Source organism: Vombatus ursinus, unplaced genomic scaffold (assembly GCF_900497805.2).
Source record: "Vombatus ursinus unplaced genomic scaffold, bare-nosed wombat genome assembly UNPS02014773.1, whole genome shotgun sequence".
NCBI lineage: Eukaryota > Metazoa > Chordata > Mammalia > Diprotodontia > Vombatidae > Vombatus > Vombatus ursinus.
In genome coordinates this window covers 15,886,682-15,893,749 of record NW_020954551.1, presented here as the reverse complement: position 1 = coordinate 15,893,749, position 7,068 = coordinate 15,886,682, and positions in this window count along the sequence as shown.

The following is a 7,068-nucleotide window of genomic DNA, read 5'->3' as shown; positions in this document are numbered from 1 at the left end:
CCAGACACTGTCTACAGCCTCCTGGAGTCACTAAGCAGGACTGAGCCGTCTTTTCCAAGTTTGTAAAATCACTAGGCTCCAGGAAGCCTCATGTTGTCCAGCCCGATTCGGTTTTCTGTTTCCCGTTGTAAGGGATCCGATTTACGGTTAAGAGGACAGGATGTGCCCAATGGGAACTCTTAGGATAGTTTTTTCCAGGTTTTTGGTTACTGATCTAAAACTGAAAGAGACTTCAGAGGTCATCCAATCCTGCCCCTTCATTCTTTGGTTGTGGAAACTGAGGCCTAGGGAGGTGAAATAAATTGCCCAAAGTCATACAGGCAATGGTGGGGGCTGGAATTCGAACTCAGGTCAGACCAGAGCTCTTTCTGCTGTATCACTGTAATCACTAATGTTTCATCCCACTTTAACATGCTATGATTGTCTAGGTATTAATGCAGCATCAATGCTTTCACATTCCTTTTCTTGGATCCTAGACTTCGTCCTCCTTGTGCACACACTTACTAAAAAGTGGTATTGTCAAGTGTCGGATATTCGTAACAAATTGGGGGGTGGGAGTGAGTGGGGGTGGTCTGAACCTATGACTTCATCAGCCTGAGGAACTCCCAGTGTGAAAGATCCTTCCTTCTACCAATGCAGATCCTTATCATCTCGAATTTACTGTCTCCGAGTTGCCTGGGGCTGTCCAGGTTAAGTGGATCGCTTATTGTCACATAGCTAGTATGTAACTCTACATCCAAACTATCAGTGATAATGGGAGAGACAACTGAGCTTTGTAATCAACTTCTTTTTCTATTTTATTATTCTTAAGTCTGTAATACCTTAGGATTTTGGTTATTTATGATCCTTAGTTTATCCTTGACCCTGATTAATTTTTGTTTTGTGTTTTACCCAGGGTATTTGTTTCTGTGTCGTAACCGTGTTCAATCAATCAGTAAGCATTTTTAAAGGGCCTGCTGCATGCCAGCAACTCTGTTCAATGTGGGAGATACAAAAACAAAAATAAAACAGTCCTTGCCCTCAGGGAACTATTGGAGAATACAATGTAGGTGTTTATAAATATTTACAAAATAAATGCAAGTTAATTTTGGAGAAAAGGCATCAAGCAACCCCTGATAGAGGTAATTTCACTGTTCCAGTTGGCCTTTCTGTTTTTCTCATTTAACCTAGGATCATAGATTTAAGTTCAACCTGCTCATTTTCATGATTGAAGAACGAAATTCTGGAGAAATTAAGACCAAAGCTATACAAATAGAAAGTGAAGGAGTCAGGATTCGAACCCAGGTCCTCTGACACTTGCATTGTAGCACATTGAATTAGACTTGAGACCCATTGACTAGGAGGCAAACATTCTTATTCCTCATTTTTGAAATGCAAGGACTAGGGGGCAGCTAGGTGGCGCAGTGGATACAGCATCGGCCCTGGATTCAGGAGGACCTGAGTTCAAATCCAGCCTCAGACACATAACACTTACTAGCTTGGTGACCCTGGGCAAGTCACTTAACCCCATTGCCTAGCCAAAAAAAAAAAGAAGAAGAAGAAGAAATGCAAGGACTAAAGAATCTTTTCCTTCTTCAGATCATTTTAATTCTTATTCCAAGTGAAAGAGTCCAAAGTTCGGAAGCATTGGCTCTTACTTCCCTTAAATGTGCCCCAGAAATAATCACTGCCCATACAGTAATGGTGGGGTAAGATAAATGCTAATTACAAAAATAAATTATTTTTTCCCCTTTTTAAATGGAAGTAAAAACACAAGGAAGTTTCTGGTTCTTTCTAATTAAAATGACTAGACTCTGGATCACCCTGTACCTTCTACTACACCAGTGCTCTTTTCCCTGCCTCAGTTTCTCCATCGATTAAGTGAAGTTAATAATTCTGTGATCCTTATACTACAGGATCCCTCCTGACATGGAGAACATGGCTACATTTGGGAAGACTTCTCACTTTTCTGCTCCACTGGGTATATGGTCACCTGTGCCCCCTTTCAAGCTCACAGACTAACAAGGTTCAAAACCATGAATAAATTTAGAGGTTAAAGAAAACAAATAGCACTTCCCATCAGATCCCATGGAAATAAGAATATCCATCAGTGAGCAACCCTCACTCCAAAGGCCTTAATCACTTCCAGTGATATCCTGCATGGGGCACCTCACCATGTCAATTATCTCCTCCTTAGCTTTCTGTCCATCTTCTCTGGCACTCCACGCTTCTGACATATCTTGCAGACCACTGTGGTGTTTGCTGCCTCTCCTGGTTCTTTATCTTGACCTGTAGCCCTCACCTCCTTCATCTCTCCCCAGGTTCCAGCCTCTGGTCCCAGTTCTTCTTCCTCATTTCTGGCCTTAAACCATTCATGTCTTGTTCTGTTTGCAATCCTCATTTTCCAGAGTCCTCCATATAGCTCCCAGGACAGATGGTTGTCATGTCCTTTCCCAAGGGGCCAGGTCTCAGTCTCCAATCTTCTTGCTCTATCAGTGTCATGGCTCAAAAACATAGTTCTGAGCACCTGTAGGTCCCCTCTCATACTGTGGTTCCAAGCCTCACACACAAGAGGTCTTCCAAGGTCCTAGAGCAAGGGTTCTCAGCCTGGAATCTATGAACTTTGAAAAAAATATTTTAGTCACTGTATTTTAATATAATTGTTTTCCTTTGTCATCCTATCATTCTGAGGTGTTCATAGGCTTTACCAGACTGCCCAAACGGTCCAGAACACCAAAAAAGGGGAAACCCCGCCCTGGGCTCAAGGAACACACTCCCTGTGCATCTTCAAGGAAGTCTCCCTCCCCAGGCCCATGCTAGATCATGGTGATTTGTGGCAATATGACCTGTATCTCTCCCAATTCCCAGGACATACCTCCAGCCTGTGTGAGTACTTCCCATGAACCAAGCCCATCAGTAAACTTTTAACAACTGCATCTCCCCCCTCCTCCCAAAAAGTACACATGACATAATTTTAAATTTAATCTCTATTATTCCCTTTTTCTCCATCACTTTCTTAAATCTAGAAATCAACAAAATAATAAATCAAGTCTTGATTTATAGCATTTGCTGATTTCCAAGATGTGAAAACTCATGCTGAATATTTAACAATTGGTTTTCAGGAGTCAATGAGAGCTGGCTCCAATATGCCAGTGCTTTAAGCTCTAGATTCTGGAGTTCTCCTCCTGCCCCAGTTATCCCTTAGTTTACCTATTCCTCCTGGTTAGCTTAGGTACGGTTATTCACATTTCTGAGGACTGCTTGTAGAAACACCTGAGGAAGGGGGGTGCTACTTCTCAGGGCTACTGTAGGCCAACACATTTTCCAGCCTACCTAAGAAGGAGTTGTGAGTATAAATTAGACCATGTACGAGAAGCCTCTTGAGTTCTTTACAAGAAAGGTGTTATATAGATCCAACGACTGCTATTTTATTTTTGTCAAAAACCATATAAATTAAGTGTGGTCAAAGGTGACAACTTGTGTGATGGGGTGTTGAAAGACAGAAGTCTTAAAGTCACAAGCTTTAAGTGGCTCATTTTTTTTAAAGGAGGTTCAGTCTTCCATCCTCCCACTCTAGGCATGCTCTTAACCTTGGAGATTTCATCCAAGTTGCTGGCTTCAGCTAGAATGCCTGTCTGGGCTGATGGGTCCTAGCTATTGTCTAATGTATTGCTAGACGTTTCCTTCCTAGTCCCAACCTTCATGACCTCATGCCTACACAGTTGCAATGGCTCGCTATTTGGAATCCCACCCACCATAGGGTGGGTTAAAAATCCTCTGAGAATACAGGCACCTTTTAACACTGATATCCTAGATGCTGAAAGTGTTATGGGAAGCCCTGGTTTCCACAGCCCTTGATTAGTTGAATGAGGAGAAAAAAAGTGGTGGAGAGGGAGGAAGAGGTGCTAGTGGAGACCTGGGCTTCATTCAGAGAGAGCAGGGCTGAAAGAGAACGACATACACTTTCAGGGTTCAGAGTATGATCATTGATGAGCAGACACAATGCCATTGGGCCCTCTGTGAAGTGTCCTCATGCCCCATTTTACTTGTGATCCCAGGCCCAGAATTATCCTAACCAAGAGAGGACAGAGGAAGGAAAGAAAGAAGGGAAGAACTAAGGCATAGAAAGAATCCTGACTTGGGCCTCTGCTGACAGAGCTTCAGATGACAAAGCCAATCATTGGAAGGCATGCTCATCACTATTAATGGCATTATCATGCTGTGGGCAGAACAATTCATGGTGTTTGCCTGTGACCTGCTCATCTGCTCCATATTTCTCTGCCTGGATTGTCTGAGAGGCAAAATGACAACCTCTCAGTAAACTTCCTCATATCTTTTGACCTTATTAACATGTGTGCTGAAAAGGGGTCTCAGTGGGGCAGAGTGTTGAAGATGGAGTCAGGAATCCCTCCCCTGGTACTTACCAGCAGAGTGCCCTTGAGACTCACTTAGCACTGTGAGCCTCTTTGTTGGCTGTTTCTATATCTTCAACATTTAAATTGTTTTTATCATGGAAAAAAAAATGAAAATTCAAAATGAATCTGCTGACCCTTTTCTTGTCTCCTTCCAGTTCAAAATGCTTCCATCTTTAATGGGCATCATATTCATTGAGATGCATTTGGGCTCAGCATATTTAAGCCTTAGCATAGTCTTCTTTGTGGTCTTAGTCTTTTTATGGAAAATTGGCCTTGTGGGACCACCATAGCATCCCCTGTTCTTTTGGTCATGAAACCTTTTTCCTTGAGCAGAGAGGAGATTCTTGTCCTTCTTTCACTGCCTCTCTTGGTAAGGCTTCTTACAGTAAGTTCTGCCAGGTTGGATGAGGTTCCTGTTGTCAGAATGAAGGCAGAGCCTCAGTCTTCTTATCTCAATAATGGAAATGAAAATACTCTTAATACCTGTCTCACAGAGTTGCTGTGAAATCTAAGTAACACCATTTATGAAAATGGACATGAGTTATTATGATATGGTCCCACCCAGATTAAAACTCACAAGTATATACCGGGCTTTAGAGGCAATGGTGGAGGAGCAGATACATGGCCTCAAAGTCAGGTAGATTTGGCTTCCAAACAAGACACTCCCTCTCTTGACTCTTTTGCAGCATATTCATATAATGGGAGTTAAGGCAAACCATAGAGCAGCCCAGAGGCCTCCATTCTAACCCTTCCCCCCCCCCCCACCCTATTACTCTTATTTTTTGGCAAAAGCCTGTAGGAGAACCTGCAGGCACCCTGCTGATAATCTCAATTTTCTTTTACATTCATAGTGGAGCTCCCAGGTGTGTGAGTAATGCTGTCACTTGAGGAGGGTGCTTGCACCTCAGAGAAAACTGCAGGAAATTACAGTGTGTTACAAGGAACTCAACTGCCTTGAAGAAAAAAGCCCTTAGGAAAAGAGAAAAATAAATAAAATCACCCCCAAAAGAAAACAAACAATTTTAAAGCATTCCATTGAGTAACTTTCCTTTCACGGGAAGTCCAAGCCATGTTTCCATGGAGCCCATTCCTAAAGGATATGCTGTGATCATTTTTAGTTTCCTGGGTTCAGGTTTCAGCTTTGACCCTTATTAGCTGGGCTACTCTGGGCAGATTCCTTAATGTCTCTGAACTTCTCCCTCCCTTTTTCTGTAAAACAGGGATAATACTATGAAAACATAGATGCACACTCACCCACTCTCTCTCTCTCTCCCTCTCTCTCTCTCTCTCTACACACACACACACACACACACACACACACACACACACACCCATCAGACACTTCCACAGGACTGTTGCATGAAAAAAAACTTAAAGTAATTATAAACACATGAATTGTTTGTTATTGTACACGCATTATCAGACTAGAGTCTGGCTTTGGAGTTAGAGAACTTGGGTTTGAATTTCCAGTGCTGCACTTTACTATCTAGGATGGTAACCTTGATCCTCTCCGGTACTCAGTTTTTCTCATGTAAGATTATGTATGACTCAGTTCAAACCCTCCAGTGATTTCCCCCAAAAGTGTCTCCAAAGTGATAGATATGTATATGAGTATATGTGTGGATATGTGGATATGTGTATATATATGTATATAAGTATATATAATATGTAGATAGAGATAGATATCAAGAGAGATAGAGGTATAAATATAGAGATGGATATAGGTAGATATAAATAGACATAGAGATAGATATAGGAATAGCTATATAGATTATATAGTGAAAGATATATAGATACAAGTATAGATATATTGGTGGATATAGATATATATAAATAGATATAGAGCTCAAGGTATAGCTATACAGATAGATGTAAATATAAAGATAGATATATAGGTAGAGGTATAGATAGATATAAATAAATCTAAAGACAGATATCTAGGTAGATGTAGATAGATGTAGCTACTACATATAGATATATAGGTAGATAGATAGATATAGACATGTTTGCCTCATGTGGGGTTCCCAAATGTGTTTAGCAAATTTTAAGCATCAAGATTAGTGGATTAGATGCCCTTTGAGATACTTCTTAGCTTTCAGTCTATGACCACATGAAACCCACACTCTGAACATTGGAACATCTGTGTCTCCGAGTGCCCACATCTGCATTGGAGGGCATCGTATTGGGCAGAAAGGGCATGTTGGCTCTACTGATAGTAACAAAGTGATTTCCCGTTTTGTGCCAAGTTCTGAGTTGTCTTTGCTTGGAGTGCCCAATTTACAAAACTCGCTGCCACAGAGGTCAATGTGGAAAGAAAAAGAACAACTGAGCTTGAAGGCTGTGCTTTGTTGTTGTTGTGGTTGTTATTTCTTGTAAATGGCAAATAATTGTTCCAATAATAGATGGCTTGCAAACCTTTAATAATGTGGGAAATGATTAAGAAGCAACAGAATAATTTTGAATACGTATAACCTCAATGTAAAAAAAAAAGCCAATGAGGTCACAAGTGAAAAAAATGGCAAAAAGCCAACTTACAGGCTTTAGTCAAGCACTGATGTTTAAAACAATCCTTGCTTGTTTTTGTTGTTGTTTAATCTCGTACAGGTCAAAGTTGGAAATGATTGTTGAAAATGCTTGGGAAAAAGCAAATGAGGGAGGTGGAGATTTATCATTT